General features: G+C 40.5%; 1 protein-coding gene across 9 annotated transcripts in view; it reads right to left on the bottom strand.

Moving 5' to 3' along the window:
• Positions 1 to 15,432, bottom strand: part of GC (GC, vitamin D binding protein) — a 52,753-nt gene that overhangs the window by 36,417 nt on the left and 904 nt on the right. For 7 of the 9 annotated variants that reach the window (XR_002438627.1, XR_002438635.1, XR_002438630.1 and 4 more), the window contains exons 2-3: positions 10,062 to 10,246; positions 5,208 to 5,281 (exon numbers count right to left, since the gene is read on the bottom strand). The gene's annotated coding sequence lies outside the window, so the exon portion shown is untranslated. Of the gene's footprint in view, positions 1 to 5,207; positions 5,282 to 7,586; positions 9,120 to 10,061; positions 10,247 to 12,182; positions 12,277 to 15,432 lie in introns of those variants that run through there. The other 2 variants (XR_002438628.1, XR_002438631.1) reach the window with 2 other exon arrangements.

The raw sequence follows: 15,432 nt of genomic DNA on the forward strand, positions 1-15,432 counted from the left end.
CCTGGGCAGGACACATTTTGGGAATACTTGCTCTAGTATATAGAGAAGATAATTATCTTCAGAGGATACTGTGAGCATCTACAACCACATACCATGCAACAGCAACATCATAGTCTGCTTCAAGAGCTACAAGAGCAAAGCCATGTCTATAACTGGAGATCCAGACATACTTTGTGTCCTGAGTGACAACTTCCCCTCTTACACCTGAAAGACTTTCAAATTTAAACTAGACCACAAGGTAGCCCCCAGTGCATCAGCTCTTCGTGAGCCACTCGGAAGAAGAGTAAGCAAATACTCACACCATCACAAGTGAGCAACTCACCTGGGTCACAAATCTGAAAGCATCACTTCTGAGTATATGCACAAAAAAACAGTTTACAGCTGATTAGGGATATTTCTGGTTTTTTTTTTGTTTTGTTTTTTTTGTTTTTTTTTCCCTAACAGAACAGGCTTCTTTTGAATGAGACATTTCAAATTTCAGGGGAATTGTTTATTTCATCAGGCCAGATGGGACTCTTCAACAGTTACAAGCCTCATTACGTATTCTGAGGTGCATAATGAAAGATAAACACTTGAGTGTGAGACTTATGCTCCTATTTCCACACAGACTCCATGGAGACCTTCTCATGTCTACAGAAGCCAACTGTGTCACTGGCTGCAAATCAGGACAGCCTAGTGCTTGCACTTAATGAGCTTGAAGTGGATCTGGGATCTCAGGAAAGCTGAAGAAGTGTCTTCCTTACCTGTTTGACCCCACATTTATTACTTTAATTTGTCCCTTCTAATTTCAACTGTTGACTGCTTTGAGGGAAGGTAGGCAAATCAGTTCAGTCTGTGTCCATCAATCACTTTCCTACTATCGTGAAAGAAAAGAAGACTGAACTTGCCATATAGATCTTATGAGTCATAGACCACCGTGTAAAGGGTGTTAGCAGCACATATACTACACACGCTTTTCTCACTACTCACCCTCTCTGCGTATTGCAGCAGAGAGGTGTCAGGCTAAAGGGCAATGTAATTTGGCAGAAAATATATGCCCTTATGTTCCAGCTTTTTCTCAGACAGCAGAAGAGCTGGGTGTGGCTGAGCTTAGATTCTGAGCAATGCCCAGTCCAGCACTATAACTCCAGTGGCATTCAGTATATGAGTACACTGCCCAATTAATCTAATGGCATCCAAATAGGCTTACATGATCACTCTTTAAGAGCTTGGGCTATGCCCAGACTAAGAACTCTCACAGCTGGATTAATGAATAGTGCATTTTATTAAAGTAACAGATTACAGGTTTTTTGGATTATCAGTGATCAAAAACAGTGTCTACAAAGCATATGAAGTTCTCCAAGAACGTTAACAATACGGCCGACTACAAATGCATTAAACTATAAGCAACTGTACAGAGACCTCTAAGTTTCTCAGGGAAGCAGTTGGTGTAACTGACTGTGTGAATCTTACCCAATACATATCCCAAAACAGGGAACAAGAAGCTCAGCCCATCAGCTGAGCCCAGAAGTTGGAGATGGTTCGTGTCTGACATTTGATTCTGTCTTCCCTGACATTGCCCCTCTCTTAAACCATTTTTATACTATTTCTTATTTTTCAGGTGGAGCTTGAGCGACTCCAGCCATACATACCTTTGTTTACAATTTGCATAAAATTCTCTTGCCTCACTTCTAAAGATACATGCTAAAAAATTCTGAGGACAGGCTCAGTGTGGGATGGCTGCACCTTGGAGGCAAGTAACCTTTGGGATGGAGGTGTGTTTTGGTTTTATAATGAGCATTTCATGAGTGTATAATGAGAAAAGTTCACCCAAAGGATGGCTTTTTGTCAAGAGATAGCAAACTGTAACAAGTATACAGTTTATTACTACCATAGCACCATCATGCTCCCATCCCGGTGATGTTATCATAGAACCTGGCCACAGTCTCCACTCTGCTCCATCCTCTGTGACATTTCTTCTTAGAGTCAGCGTATCAAGTTCTCCTGATGTTACCAACACCTAAGGTTGCCTAGGGAACTGCTGTGGACTGGATTCCTAGCATACCAGCTGCACTCTACTTTTGTACCTCTGTAAATAGTGCAATACATTAATTCCAGTAATTTCCATTGAACAACACTGTATCTTCATTTCCAGGTCATTTATAGCAATTATCTCACAAAAGGACAGCTTGACTCATCCTAAATTAGGATGATGTTTCTGTTTCATCCTTCAGTCTGAAGTATGCTGCCAACTTGTGTCACTTGTGCCTTGCAGAATACCAGCAGTAAGGATTACAGTAGAGACATCAGAGCTGCTGGGTTTCAGCTGCTGATTAAGACGCTTAACTTAATGGCCTCACCTAGGGCCTCCATAGCTGCCTCCTTTGGCCTTAGTATTGCATTTAAGCTTTGGCAAAGGAGCTGGTTTCTTACTTCAGTGTAGAGTATGCAGTGAGTGCTCGTTTGTTGTTGTGTTTGTTTCCTGTCTTGATCTGGACAATGTTGTTGGACTGACTTCAGTCCTTGGACTGTGCCTATGGGCGGTGAGAGCACTGTTTTCTAGTTGTCTTTAGCCTTAAGCTTTCCTTCCCTGCATACGTTTTTTGTTTGTTTTTCCCTCTCTCTTCTTCCCCTACAAGCCAGTTTTAGTGTATTCTACCTGCTGATTTAGTTGTAGTATGTCACTGAATATTTCTTTCCTTATGACAGGTGATACAAATAAGACTGGAACACGTCCTTTTCAAAGCATGTCTGATCATTCTTGTCATCTTATTCTTAGAAATTCTCTATTTTTGGATAATGAGCTTGTGGCAGTACTCCTTATTTTCCTGATTTCTAGCAACATTTCTATTATCTGCTTCAGCCTAGCCTGGAATAAAGGTCTCTTCTGTTACTTGTCCCCCAGGAGTGACATTCCAGTAACACCCTGACAGTCAGAACCAGATCAGTGGCTCTCACTTCAGGGTAAGTGAGAGCCCTGGAGCTAGCTGTCTCCCTCTGCATGCAAGAGGAAAGGCTGATCTGGAGTATTCCTTGGTCTTCCTAACCTCCTTTAGACTCCTGAGGAACAAGGAAGCTCTAGCAGTCACAGCAGGATGAGTACTGCCACAACGGCTAACAGGGTCTGAGGCTTGATGCATTTGGGGGGGGGGGAGGGGAGGAAGGAATGCAAAAAGAGGTAAGGCAAACACTGTAATCCTAAATTTAAGTGCCAAGTAGTCTGATAAGGACTGTACAGATTATTCTTTTCTCCTAGGTTCCTCCTTCTGATTTAAAAGCTACCCATGCCTTTCTCTGGAGAGGCTTGATCTAATTGCTGGAGCACAGCATGTAGAACAATAGCCTGAACACTGCATGCTGTGCTGAGGAGCACTCAGCACATTGGAGATGTCTCTGAACTGCTGCCCTCTCAGTTGTAATGACCAGGAGTGCATGGGTGGGAGTATGTTAGAGAGCTGATACCTGGGGAGGTAGCTGTTAACTCCAACTCTGCTAACAAGCTTCCCAAGACAAAGGGATGCTTAAAAAAAAAAAAAAAAAAAGGAGGAGGGTCTATAAAGAAATACAGGCAAGAAACACAGCCCTGATGTGCATTCCCTTCTAGCCCAGGGTAGGGATGGCTGCAAGTGACAGCCCACTAGCTCCAGGGTTCAGCATCGTGGCTTTGGTCTGTTCTCCCCAGTCCCTCCTCTCTCTCCCTCCCTCCTCCCTGCATCTGTCAAACACGGGCAGGGTCCATTCCTTCCCTGCTACGCTCAGGACTGCAGCCCTCCTCCTTCTCGCTGAACAAGTGGTTGCTACGGAACACTCTCAACTGTAAGTAGGGGTATCCTATGCAAGCAGCGAGGAGGACTAGCTTTAAGCTAGGCTGGGCTATACCCCAGTCTGCTATAGCTAGGAGCTGAGATGAAACTGCAAGTGCTTTGTTAGCAACAGGTCTTTGTGTCTGTGCATGTATGTGTGAGGGGAATGCTGATCCTGCTACTCTGAGGAGGGTACATAACACTGCCTGCATGGGGCTCCTGGTGGTGTCAAGTATATGCCTGCTGGTAAGCAATGACTCTGCGTGCTGCTTGAGTTGGTCCCAGGGAGTACAATACAGCCCTACTGACTAGTTTGCACTGGTCACTTTTGGGATGCAGGGGAAGCATCCGCACAGCTGCTGCTAGAAGTGCCCTTCTCAATGTAACAGCCACTTAATCTTTACACAAAGCTCTAGGTTTTTACAGATAAAAGACTGTTCCCACTAAGAGCACACCTGCGGAACAGGGTCATCTAGAGTCTTTTGTATACTTCGATCTGTTTTTTTTTTTCCCCCGATTGACTATAAGTGGCTGTCAATTTTAAAGGGCTAACAAAATGTTTCACAGGTCAGTTGCCAAATGCCTCTAGCTGACAGTTGCTCCTGAGATTAGCAAATCTACATCTGTCAGAAATTAGAGGTCCATTTTTTTTTTTGGCTGTGAGCAAAATTGCTGCATGCCTGGTATAATATTTTTAAGCAAATTTTCTGGTTGTTTCCCTGCAATAGTCCATGCTGCACTGCTGTTAATGATGGCAGTGTAATCACATAGACTGAACATCAAGTGTGCACAGAAGACAGTTTTTAGTGAAGAAAAAATATCACTGTTTAACTTCTCCTTTTCAAGGGCATAGTTACTTGACGGTTTGGTACCAACGCTCCGCAGAACTGAAGATAAAATGCTAATCATCATGTGACTCTTGTCAGTAGAGTTAGAAGGTGCTTCTTTCGCTGTTGCCTTCCAGTGGATAAACTCAGGCTATTGCAGCAGTGTTATGATATGCCTGGCACAGGTTATGGTAGCTAAAGTACATCATCAACCTACCAGATAAAGACAGGTTAATGGTCCATCAAATCTAATACTATTCAACATGAGTTGCTTTGAATACAGAAACGGATGTAATCAGGAACAATTTGTCATGCTTTCAGCTATCACTTGTTGAAAAGAATTGCTTTAAGTGGTGGAGAGGACTTCTTCCAGTGTGCGAGCTCAAGTTAATTCTGATGGAGTCCTTAGAGTACAGTTACAAAACAAACACTTTCAGAGCTCAAAGGCACCTGCATGATTAACTTGGCTAAGATGTATATGACGGTGGTTTCTGACAGCTATTTTCATTGAAGTCTGAGTTGTTGTAACATTCTGAAACAATGTTAATCACTGAATACTTCATTAGAATAGCAGTGATGACAAAGCAGGACACCTTACCTTGCCACTAAAACTGCTAGGTGTGTTCATGCCACTAGTGCTGTGGGCCACTCACATCTAAGGACACAGGGCACCTGCAAAACAACACAAAAGGGACACTGAGTATGTGAGGAATAGCTTATGTTAGGACAAAAAAAGCAACTCAATGGTTTGAGCCCCTGAGGTTACTGAGGGGGGGGAAGTTAAGATATGAATATACAAACCTCTATCTCTGATAGTAATAAGCCCCAAGTAGTTATCCCTGATGTAAAATGCAAAACAGATGAACCTTTCATAAGTCACACACTGGATGTGCAGCTGGCTGAGTTTGAACTAGTATATAGTAATGGAGGCTGGGAAGACAATACAGTCTTGAACACCTAAACTTAAGGAATTTGTTGCATGGGACAATAAGTCACCCTAAAAGCAGCATTTGCTCAAGCCCCAACTGAAAACAAGCAGGGTTAGCAGCTGCTGCTCTTTGACTTGCTTCTACTTCGGCTTGGGTGGTGAGGTGGGAATACAGCAAGGTAGCTCACACTAACACCTATCTCCTTTTGTGAAATGACAGCAAGTACCTGGAAAGAAGGTGTCTGTCTCATAACTCTGGACCTGTTACTGTGATTCTTGTCACAAATGGATGCTTATTAGGTAGCTCCCTCTGCTTTTTCTTATATTCTTTTCCCTTGATTTGTACTTGTGCTCTGTTGTATGTAGATGAATTAGACTGCCTACATGAGTATTACAATTAGATGGGTCTTTCAGCTACAGAGCAAGGAATATATTCCAGAACTTCTATTGTCCAAGGTTTTAGTTTACTAATTATTGTCCTTTAAGTGTTAGTGTTTTGATAACTGGATTCAAGACAGCACTTCAGAAAGCTGTCACAAACTTCTTTGCGATTTCTCCCTCCCCCTTCCTTTGTTTGCACAAAGTAAGGGCTTTTGACTTGATGCCTTTTTATTTTATTTATCTATTTATTTTAAAAACACACCACTTGACATAGCAAGAAACGAAGAACTTCTTCGCCCTCAAACAAAACCTGAGCTCTTTTCCTACTGGAATGTGTCAGCAGAAAAACTCATCAGGAAAAGGTAGCACAGGACATTGCCAGCTGAGTAATCTGTAGAGCACTAGCACTGTCCTTGATTTTCCTGCACAAGGTAGTTAAAATCAGTACTCAGATGAAAGCCCTTGAGTAGTACAATGTCATTACATGAACTAGTGAAACTTTGCTGCAAAATAAACTTTCCTCCAATATATAACCTAGTAAGCTATACTGGCAACTAGAGCAAGCTGTATACTTGGTAATAGGGAAGCATGCTCCATGCTGGCAAAGCCCCACATTATCAGAAATAACATGAGTGCTTTGGATACTTCATAATTTCATAATCAGATGTGAGGCAGAACTAGGACCCTTGTCTTTCAATTGCAACACCAGTATTCTGATATGAGTTGGGAAACTAACAATGGGATGGGCTTAAGGGGCAGGCAGGAAGAGCTAGAGCAGATTGACGCTCTCTCCTAACCAAGAACTTTTGGACTAACTTTCAATTAGTGACTGTTTATCCCACTACACATGCTAAGATTAATGTTTAACTTCACCTAGAGAGATGGCTGCAGTAATCTCTGCTCCCACTCGTATTTCCAGTCATCCTTAATTTCACACACTAGTACGTGTGACAGAAGCTTCTGTAGTTACCTTAAGGTATGACTGTATCTTAACCACAAAACAACATAAATTGCAACAATTTCTTAGTAATACTGTCCAAACAAAAATAATGCTTCAGTTCTATCTGTGCTTCATCCAAGGCACACTCACTCATTCTTCATAAATTGTTCTGCTATGGGACCTGAACTACTTGCACTACTCCTGCTGTCTACACGTTTGTTTGTAATATAGCATGTTCTGTTCAGCTACCTGGAGCACTTCAACAGCATGGAAGGAATGTGTGAGAAATGAAGCTGACCTGCTGCATTTCTCTGAGACTAAGATTTCCTCCCTTCTCCCCATCATCTCTACCCAAAGTCTTATTTTGGGACAAAGGATGCTAACAGGCTTCATGAGAAATCACGTAATTGCTTTCTTAGCGTCTTACTGCTGAGGACTTAGTGTAGATGCTTTTGACCACATCTCTTGAAGTCTACAGCTCAGCAATTTCTGCACAGATTAATAAATTGGTGTTAGTGGAACTTGGGCTGAATTCTGGTTACTCAGACTGCAGTGACTACAGGATTCCTTTGGCCGCTTTTGATCCAGCGGGGATGGTAGATGTCAGCTGCTTGTACTCAAAAGGTGACAATTTAGAAGGTTCATCTTCTAACAGCAGAAACTTAGGGCTGCAAAGAGATCACAGGTGATCTTTTAACTTTTCCCATAGCTTAATCCAAAGCACTTACTGCTATGTGATCACTGGAATATCTTCCAAGTGGAAAAAGCTCAGACTGTATTTACTGAGGTCGCTGGTCAATTTCCCATCACAGCTGGAAAGTCACTATTTGAAGAACTTGTTTTCCCCTTTTTGAGTTCAATTACTGTATTAATAAAGAACAGGCAAATACAAGCAAGGTACAAGGGAATACCAGAGGACACCAAGCACTTGATGCTTGGTGTCTGGCTCACAGGAACAGTAGATCTTTTTGATCAGCCAACTTGAACTAAGGAGAAGAGAGCAATCTGAAAGGCTTTCTAGGCTGCTTTCAAAACACTGCTAACCTTGTTGCATTTGGTGGTTACACATGCACTAGTCATCAGGAAGAATGCTACTTCTGCTGTATTAGTCTTTTTCTGTAACACTTAACACTGTTAAGAGCCCTGAAGACTCACTGAATTTAATAATCTCATTGTTTCTCTACTGAATGTATGTCTGAGCAGATCTAAGACATAATGAGTACACTTTGCTTTCTGCACAGTCACAGCTCATATATCATTCCTCCTGTAGCAAGCTTAACACTCTTGATAGTGTTAGATTGGTAACAGTAGGGTGATTGATGGTGGGGAACCCGTCTGAAGGGGTCCTCTCCTGAAGTGACAGATGTCTTGAGAAGTGTACCAAGCACCAGGTCAAGGGAGTGCCTTAGTTCAGCCTCAGTAAAAAATGGATAGCTTTCAATTAGATGTTGGGCATCTTCTAAACAGATTCTCTCCTATAGGTGCTGGGTTTTCTGACTCAGTAGCTATTAATTTATGGCACAGGCAAAAGGTCTCTTGCCACAAGCAAGCTAGGTTCTCTGCTGAATGGGTTCTGTAACTTCCCTGCAGTTTACTTAATGAGTGCTTATCTGTAATTTCTTCCCTCCTGTGGTGCTGACACTAGTGGTAGTAACATCCTTGTTTCTCATTCTGCTGCTGTCAGGCAGAAATAGGGCAAAAAGACTCCTTTGACTTGTTGCAAAAAATGCCACAAGGAAATTCATGACCCTGGGGCTTGGGATGCAAGTGATCTTGGGGGAGCTGTTGAGAAAATGACAAAAGCCACCTGCAAATATAAGGGAGCTAATATATCTTATGTTTCTTAGTAAAGTGGGTGGATAAAAGTACCTTGTGTGGTAGAATCTCACTTTAATCTTATTTCAAGGAACAACTGGCTGAGGTTTTAGTTAAAACGTAAAGTAGCCTGTGACACATCAATAGAGAAACTATAAACTTGGAAGCTTAAAGGCTAAGTGTTAAGCAGCAATAAAACCCATTATAACGAGAAACAATAGTTAATAGCCACCTAAACATAACACATACACAGAAAACATTTTTTTAAGTGCCTTTGCTGCTGAGTAATCTTCATTTATTGTGTAACTAAGAACCCTCCTAGCCAACAACTAAAACCCTATCACTTATCTGTTTATTCAATTCTCTTTTGTTGTCTCCTCGGTGGCACGTCATACATCTTCATGATGGATAGAAAGGCAAATTTCCATTTCCACCCTGTGCTCAACCTACAGCCAAGCAAGAAACTTGAAATATGGAAACTTTCTCAGCAAATTGACAGGAGTCACAAACGTGACTAAAGATATCCATGTGCTGACACACTGGCACCTTAAGGTCAAATAATAGCAAACGGTAGAAAATAGGTAAAGCAAAGCCTCACTATGGTAAATTTTCAGCACTCACATTCTTCACTCAGTGTGGAAATAAGACTTATTTGATTTAAGCTGTGATATTATTTGAATGTCAAAAATATGAAGCAGAGTGAAAATTTTATACATTCTAGACAAACAAGAAACTTGTTATGAAAGCTTCATGCTATAGCATCTTTTGAATAACATTTGCATTTTGGCTTTTTGGCAAAGGGTGTCTTATTTCTTGCTGAAGAGGATGAGTAATCCACAATTAAGTCTTGTTTTGTCTGTTGCAGCAATCCTACTGATAGCATTGCTCTTTACAAATAAGACAGGAAGAGTGGAAGATCTTTAAAAACAACAATAAAACCCACAAAACTGAAGAAGCCTTTGACAAAATACTGCATTTCAACCCCTGCTCAGATTTCTCAGATGATTGTTAGGGGAAGACAAATGTCCAAAGCACAAAGCCCATTTATAAATCTATAATTTGTTTCTCAGTGTATATTTTCTGTGTTCATGGAAGTATACTGCAATGAGAATAAGTTATTTTTCACTGCAACTTGATACTCTTAAGCGTCTCTTCTATTATAGCCGCTGCTTCTTAGCAGAAAGCCTGTCCTTTACACTTGACGTACTCAATATTTACTGTGAGATAGGACACTGCTATAACCTATAGGAGTATGAAAAGATAAATCAAACATTTCACTTCTAGAGTACTCTATTCATATTCCTAAATATCCTTGGATTTCGTACCTCGCAATTCAAGTTTTCTACAGGGGAAGATAACATTAAGTGCAAAATGAAGTTAAAACATACCTTATAAACATTTCCAAGACTTTAACAGTATTCTGTAATGAAATCTTTTCTTGATAGAAACACTGTTTTGCTTGTCATGTTAAATGCCACAAGCCCAGACACTATTTTATCAGGAATGGTTTCTGCACTTCTGCCAATTGCATATTTCTGAAGCCTCTTCGGCTGTTGCTAAAGACTTCTTTCCACTGAAAGAGAAAGTAAAAATGAGTCTTTCTTACAATGTATTGCAGACACATATCCTTTTTGGCCAACGCTTTGAAATGTACAATAGTACAATAAAATATTTCTGAAACTTAGAATAAAAGGAAGGCATACATTGCAATACATTTTTTCTTTTAACGACATGGTCCTGTAACTTCTACTGTTTCTCTGTAAGCTGTCCTTTTGAGCCTTCTGATCATTCCTACAGGTTCCTTTTAGACTTCTTTGACTGGGCCCAAATCTGCACACAACATATCAAATAAGCTGTACTTCACATCAGAGGCATCTTGCACATTTTGTAAGCTACTGCCCTACTTCTGTGCTTGCTTTCCCGTACTAAGCTGCTTTTTCTTCACTTTCAGCTGGAAACTTTGTATAAATTACAAATCCTCATCCATAGTGCTGCCACATACATTGTTCCTATTTGTTTCTTTCCCCCCCCTACTTCACCAAACATTGCTACACAGCTCCTCTTGAACAGCTTTTTGTTTTTAGGCTGCTTTCCACAGGAAACCTTAACTTGCAGGCAAAGTACTTGGTTGGCAATTGGTCCTTGCTCCCCGGTATTGCTTCCCTACTTGTCTTCCTCTTACACCACAGGTACTAAGGTTTGGCGTTTTGTTTGTTTTGCCATCCCTCAGTGGCTGTATTTTGCTAGCACAATTTTCTAACTTCCAAGCAGAACAGAGGTGCTATCAATTTCCGAGGTCTCCAGGAAGTTTCTGTAGTTAACCCATTACTGAGTGTAGAGCTCAGGACAAGATGACTCTTTTAGCACTCACTGCAGTACATTTCCTTTTTCCCCAGTGATGTGCTTCTGTTCTTCATGTCTCTGATAGTTCATTGTCTTTGTTTCTGCTTCTAATCCCTCAGAGGATTCCACAATGAGATTTTACACACACAGCAATATGGATAAAAATTATTGTGCACATGGGTGAGGTACTACCGGCTGGCTCCTGTGGATGCCAGAGTTCTTCCATGTGGCCAACATAAAAGTAATTGCACCCACTTCATAATTACCTTGATCTGTTACTGTTATGGAGGAAAATTAATTTTCCATATCCAATGGCATAAGATTGCTCTGGTTGCACTGTGAGACTTAATGCTGCTTATTTGTGTATGGATGCTGTCACAGAGATTTCACCAGTGCATCAGTCTACTGTGTTTAAAAACAATATGCAGGCAGTTTTTCACAGTGCGGCCATCCCCTTATCAAATTACTAAGTGGAAGCAAATTACTCTTATTTATCATCCGGTAATATTTATGCACTACATCACTTTTCCTTTTCTTAGATGAGTTACGTCTTTGTCCTCTGTGTCTCTCTCAGTCTGTTTAACTTGACAAAACACATGGCACTACACTTTGTTTCTTCTTCCAGCCAATCCCATCCCCCTCAACTCAATACAATGAAAACTTGTGCACTGTGCCACTTCCTGAAAGCACAGGAAGCTCACCATATTTAGTACAAAACAGCATGAGTGCAACTGTGATCAGATGCTGTAAGACAAACAGATGCAGCTCACAGTTGCAATTCCTTTTTTATCGGTTACAAATGGAAACTATTTTGAAGTTCTTCTCAGTGAAGATTGAAAGTGGTTGATTTACAATATACTGTCAGAAAAAGAGGCCAAACTCAAGATGAGCTCCCAGAGAATAATTAGTATGTATAGGGAAGTACTATAAAACTATGCTTTTGGCATGAAAAGGGATAATTTCAGTTGTCTTAATGAATAGCATTCTAATTAATTTATTAGAATACAGCCACTACACAAGAATGACCCACAAGGGTTTGTGCTCCCTGGGATCAAAGTTTCACACCAGTAAAAACTTATAAAACATCCACCAAAACCCTGTGTAGCCTATGAACTATTGTATATGTAAGGTGTAAAGTAGCAATGAAATCTGAACAATGAATATACCTTCTGTGCTCTTGCACAGAACGATGCTCCTCTACTAAAGAACTTCCCCCTCAAAACATCAGAGAACCCTAAAAAGCCAGACTACTGAAGGCAAGGGAAGGGAACCCACCTCCCTAATCTGCAGAGCTGTATTGTGACAGCATAAATCACGCGTACTGGAACAGTAGTGTGAGGTAAATGCCATCTTCCCTAGTCTGGAATATCTGTCTTAAAAGGTCCACCTCTGGGAAGCAAGGAATTATGAAGGAAAATTAGCGTTCATTTACAGTAAAATGAAGCACTTGTGGCTCTCCAGCACTTGTGTGCAAATAGGAGAACATAAATTTGGAATGAACCTCAGAGGAAGCAACAACAAAAAAAAGACAAACGTGTACTTATTTTTCTTAGATACGAAAGGTCAGAGGGCCTGACTTTTTTTCCCCCAAAACTTTTGTTTGTGATTGGATATACTACTATTCTTGGCTAAAATTTTCAAAGCTAGGTGTGAGACCTACGAGGAGCATTAATCTTGTGCTTAATCTGCACAGACCAGAACTCCTATTATCTTGCACAGTTCCATTTACTATCTAAAATGCAGCAGTCTGTCTAGGGAAACTTCATCTGTTGCTTTGTTTGCTCCAAACATGTAACAAGTGTGAGATTACTGGCTCTGTCTGCTCTGCACCTCACTATTACACCTCTTCTGTGTTAAACCAAGCTCTTCTACTTGCTTTCAGCACTAGCTATCAGAAAAAGATGGCTGAATTCAAGAACACTCCTATTTCTAACTTGATTAACCCCATCAATTGGCGGCCTTATAAATGATTTAGAGCTACAGGCTAACTGGTGGGATTTTACATTCCTCATCCAGAATAACTACATCAAGAGGGCAGTAGCATGACCTTTCCCTTCTCTGCGGGGGAAGCTCTCACAATAAGCACTGATTCTCATATAGACCGTTATCTTCCTGGGCACGGAAAGCTTGGCCTTCTGCTCTTTACTATCCTGAGAAGCTGGGAAGGAAAAAGGAGGCAAGTGAGCAATACTTTCTTGTTAGAGGCCAAGAGGGAACAGAAGAGATGCTAAGCACTAGATGGGATTTTAGTGATTAAGCATTTCCTGGGATTTACAAATCACAGCTCGAGAGCTGTGATTAAAGGAATGGCACAAGCTACTATTGCCAAATGTCTATTTTTGAATACTGCTCTCACTGTTCATCGTGTTTGTATGCAGTTTCATCAGTACCTGTATCCTTCAGTGAATAATAAAGCTGTCACTAAAACACCTTCTGCAATAGTTGAATCTCATCTGTCTATTTAAACCACTTGGCAGATAAAACATTTGAATTAAAGTATTTCAATCATTTTGAAAATATTTTGAATAAAATAAACCAACAAATATAGTTTTTCAGCATAAAGGCAAGCAAAAAGAATTCACAGCCATTACAGGTAGTTTGTACACTGTTTGGTTAAAATACATACAGAATATGTAAAAATACAGATGCATTGCGAACTCTGTATAGCTGCTGCATAATATATGTATTTGTTACAAACCTGGAGCATACCAGAATATACATATATTTTTACCACACTACTGGGAATTAAAACACTAGCAAAGGTTTTGACATTACTGAATTTCATTAACAAGTAAAACGTAGAATAACTGCAGTGCTTTCCTGAGAACTAGATGTGAGTAAATGTATCAGGGAAAAACAGCCAGAGACAGAAGCTCTGATTAGAAAGTCTTTAGATAAAACAGCAAGAAGAATGAAGAAAAACATCCATTCTTTTGGCATCATTTCCTCGTACTCCTTTTCTTAGGTAGATGGCTGCCCTACTTATGCAGGATGACAGAATATCATACCTTCCACCATTATGTCACAGGCAGAGGAAATCACCTTCACCAGGAATATGGGGAAATAACTGAAACTGCAGCTGCACAAAAAAAAGCCCTTAGTTTCACTTCATAAGTAAAGAGATTGAGCCAGCACTTTCCTTCCCTCACACAACCTCATCAATGCATTTTAATTTATCGCCATCCAAAAACCATCAGCAGACAGATAGATCCGATCTTTTTCCTATTCTTTTTATGTAAGTTTCAAAGTCTCTCTCTGGCAGATAAAATGAACATGGAAATATGTATTTGAATGCTCCCTGCCAGTTATCTGGTCTCCACTGTAAACATCAAGATGCCAATGTGACCTGTTACAGAGGCTGACGTAATTTCTATGCCCTGTATAATGCACATGATAAAAGTGTGCCATAGTTAATTTTGATTTAGATTTTTTGGTGCAGGGTCATATATAGCTATAGGTTTTACGGGGCAAGAAAATAGCTTGTAGCCTACAAAGTTAAGCTCAGTGAATTATGTTTGGAAGTTAATAAGCTCAAGCATTAAAGATCCTTTTCCTGATAAAGTGTTTTTCCAACCTTTATCAAGGTAGCTTAGTAAAAAGTCCTGCATCCCTTACCTACAAACCCTTCAACAACTGGAAGTTTTACTACTACAACACAGAATAGGATACTGTCAACGGTTTACAGGCGTTAGGCCCGATTCCGTGACAAAGGGGATGGGGGACCCAAGGGCCCACGTCCCGGGAAAAGGGGAAAGGGGAAAAGGGTAGGGAGATGGCCCTGAGAGCAAAGAACAGCAGCAACAATCTGAGGAGAAACAAACTAATTTACTAAATAAAATATCGGAATGCAAAACAACACACTATAATACAATATAATTACAATTTAAGCTGATAAATCCAATACAGAGAGAGAATGTCCCAAAATCAAGGTAGGCCTTACTCTACTACCGACGATAAGACGGCTGGAGAGCGAGGTGCTGCCAAGACGAGAGACGGCGGAAAAAGGGACGAGGTCTCGTGATCTGCAAGTTTTTATACTGTGAGCTTTTATCTTTTCCCTCCGGCTGGAAAATGGTAACAGAGGAGCAAAGTGCCGTGGGGACTGTAGTAGTCCTTCTCTTCTGAGAACCAGGTATATCCACTACATGATGTTATGATGTGGAATACCAATAACCAAAAATCACAAAACCATGACAGATACTTACAGTTTGAAATAGATTATATCATTATCAAGCAAGTTTCAACTTGAAAAAAAGACTCTGAAAGAAAACCTATCAATTTTCCCAGCTATAATCAAATACCTAATTAAGAAAATATGAATTACTTTACAGTGTGAACATGCAATGTGGGAAAAGTATTACCCACATTTCGTAACAAGAAAATCGCAACATGGAAAGTACAAATTCCCCCAAATCA

The sequence above is a fragment of the Numida meleagris genome, chromosome 4, assembly GCF_002078875.1.
Source record: "Numida meleagris isolate 19003 breed g44 Domestic line chromosome 4, NumMel1.0, whole genome shotgun sequence".
In the NCBI taxonomy this organism is placed as follows: Eukaryota; Metazoa; Chordata; class Aves; order Galliformes; family Numididae; genus Numida; species Numida meleagris.